This window comes from Triticum urartu, chromosome 1A (assembly GCF_056163025.1).
Source record: "Triticum urartu cultivar PI428250 chromosome 1A, HENAU_Tu73, whole genome shotgun sequence".
In the NCBI taxonomy this organism is placed as follows: Eukaryota; Viridiplantae; Streptophyta; class Magnoliopsida; order Poales; family Poaceae; genus Triticum; species Triticum urartu.
In genome coordinates, this window is record NC_141873.1 from 555,943,599 (window position 1) to 555,946,847 (window position 3,249).

General features: G+C 53.1%; 1 pseudogene; it reads right to left on the reverse strand.

The window, feature by feature from the left end:
• Window positions 1–309: 309 nt before the first annotated feature.
• LOC147992647 (uncharacterized) lies at window positions 310–1,421 on the reverse strand (annotated as a pseudogene).
• Between the last annotated feature and the right edge of the window lie 1,828 nt (window positions 1,422–3,249).

Genomic DNA, 3,249 nt, shown 5'->3' on the forward strand with positions numbered 1-3,249 from the left:
TGTCCGTACGGCCCGCTGTACGCCCGTACGTGGGCGCTGTACGCCGCGTGGGGAGGAGGGCGGGCCCACGCGTACTAAACCTAATCCCGTCGCCGGCGTCGGTCCGTGGGCGGCGCGGATTCACACGCCACCGCCTGCCGCGCGCCTGCGCACGCCACCGCTTGACCGCCCGCGCACGCCGCCCTCGCGTACCAGGCATTAATCGCTGGTGCCGATTCACACGCCGCCGCCTGCCCTTCTGCGCCCTTGACCGCTCGGCTGCCCACCGGCATTGATCGCCGGCACCCCCGCCCAACCCACTACTACGCCCTATAAAAAGCGCCTCGCACCCTCCGTCGGCTCGCACACCACCCTCGCCTCGCCTCTCCTTCTCCCCTTGTCGCCGGCGTCGTCCTCTTGCGCCCTTCACCACCTCGCGCGCCGTGCCTCTCCCTCTCGCCGACGATGGCCCGCCCCAACTTGACGATCGAGGAGGCGGAGGAGCTCGCTCACTTCGGCATCCCCTCCACGCCCGACGTGCGCCTGCCGGCGAGGTGGCGCCTGAGCGTCGACGGTGTTCCCGTTGCGCCGGTGCCCGAGGTCGGCACCCACCTCTTCGCCCGCGCTGTCGGCCTGTACAGGGCTCGCCTGTCACCGGAGGAGCTCGCCGACCCCCAGTACGCCCCCAACAACCCCGACTGGGCGGACCGCCTCGCCGACGATCACCTGCGGCGCCTCCACGCCTACGCCGGCCCGCGCCCGCCACGAAGCACAACCGCGCGCGGCGGCATCAGCTCTGGGACGGCCGCACCTTCGAGGAGGTGGTCGCACCGTACCGCGCGCAGGCGGTCGCCGGCGTCGTGCCAGCTCCGCCGGGGTACGGCTTTGAGCTGTACCGCCGCGGCGAGGCGCGCTCGACCCACACCCGCCTCGACTTCGGCGCCATGCACCCTCCCGCGCCCCGCGGAGGCCCAGGTGGTGACCGCGGCGCTATCCGCCTCGGCCCTGGCGATCGTCATACGGCGGGCAGGAACGGCGCCGGGTCCAGCCGTACCGCGGGCAAGAACGGCGCAAGGTCCAGCCGCGCCCCTCCGGCCGAGCCGCAGCAGCCGCCAGAGCCGGCATTGGTGGCGGAGTACAGGCGGCTGGCGACGGAGGCCGGCGACCCGGACGACATGTCGGGCTACCTGACGGCGCTCCGGGAGTCGGAGAACATGCCGCAGCCGCCGCCGCTCGTTCAGGAGTACCTTCAGGTCGTCCCGGGTGCCGTCCACCCGGAGGACCCGGAGGACTTTCCCGGGTATCACGCCGCGCTCGAGGACTCGATGGCTGCGCCGGCCGTGCCCGTGGTGCCCCTCGACGACAGCAGTAGCAGCAGCGACGACAGCGACAACGGCGACGGCCTCTATGACGAGGCAGACTTCGGCGGCGTGGAGGACGAGTAGTTTAGGGTTTATTTGAAAATGTCGTTTAGTAATGTTTAATTATTTTCGTAATGTTCTTTAGTTAAGTTTTATTTCTAGTACTATGTAAAATATCTATGAAAACTATAATGAAATATCGAGTGTTTGAATGGATGGTTTTTTAAATGTTGTTGAACAATCAAGTGTTTAAATCGATACTTTTATTTTTAGTTTTAAAAAGAGTTGTATTATAAAAAAAGAGAAAATAATTAAACTAGAAAAGTAAATATAAAACCAAACAATAAAAAATTGACATAATATTCGCAAAACAAGTTAGAAGATTTTTTTTAAAAAATCTATTGTATTGTAAAAAATAAAAATCAGAAAAGAAGTAAACTTGAATTGAAAAAAACCTATGAAAACTAGAAAAGTAAATATAAAACCAAACAATAAAAAATTGACATAATACTCATAAAACAAGTTAGAAGATATATTTTTTAAAAAAAATTGTATTGTAAAAATAAAAAATAAGATAAAAATTAAACTTGAATTGAAAAAAACCTATGAAAAATAGAAAAGTAAATATAAAACCAAACAATAAAAAATTGACATAATATTCGCAAAACAAGTTAAGAGATTTTTTTTAAAAAGAACGCCGCCATGGAGCCGAGCGAGGCTTAGTAAGTCGCTCCCGATCAAGCCGATCGGCGAAAGGGAACGCTTTTCGGCCCCGCAAGGCCCACGGGCCCAACCATGCGGCGTTGTGAAAGTAGGCGGTCTATTACTTCGGATCACGTTGGTGTAGGGCGGGGCGCGCTATTTAAACTGGTGCGGGCGAGCTCCGGCAGGCGAGGTGGGACTAAAGATAGAGCTCGCCTGTCACGGTGCTGCGCGACCGCCTAGGTGGGCCGATTTCTGTGGGCCGCTATAAGGCGCGCGTGCGAGCGGCCTGTCGCGGCGCTGCGCGCTGCCTAGTGGGCCGCTGGAGGCGCGCCTGCGAGCGGTCGAGGGCGCAGGGGCGGGGTGGATTGTTTCGTTTAGTCCCACCTCGCCCGCCGAAGGATGTCCAGACCGGCTTATATAGACGGATTCATGCACCCTAGTAGATAAGATAGATAGTAATAATGTGATTTGACTTTGCATTGCCTGGGCAGCTCTGCCGCAGCTGCCCGGACAGTGTTACACTGTTCGGGCAGCTGCGGTAGTGCTGCTAGTGCATTGTAAATTCAGATCACATCATTATTATGTATCTTATTTTTGATAGTTTAGCATTTTATGCAAAGTTTGTTTTATTAATACATAAAGTTTTGTAATATTTTTGTCCGGTCAGCATTTTAGTTGTTTCAAATTCATGCATCATATTAAGAAGGTCAATTTTTTGACATCTTTAGAATGGCCTAAAATTTTGCATGTGAGTTAGTATGCTCACTCCCACACATAATCCTAAAATTTATGGTATTTCGATACGAAGAGCACGTTTGCGTCATGTCCGGTCAGCATTTAAAGTGTTTCGACAGAAAAAATTATAGAAAATTCATAAAATGTCAAAAAGCCACGAAACTTGTCATGCATCCTATTCATGATGGTACAAGACTGTGGAAAAAAATTAGGTTCATTTGAAGGATGTCGAAAAATAACTCGTTTTCGGACAGGGCCTTTGCTCCTATCCGAACGGTCTACGCAGAAGAAGGTCAATTTTTTGACATCTTTAGAATGACCTGAAATTTTACATGTGAGTTAGTATGCCCACTCCCACACATAATCCTAAAATCCCGATGTTTCATGGCGTGCTTGTGTGCCACACTATAGCGTGTGAAAAAAAATCTCGACGTTTCATGGCTTTGCGAAAGGGAACACATACTGAATG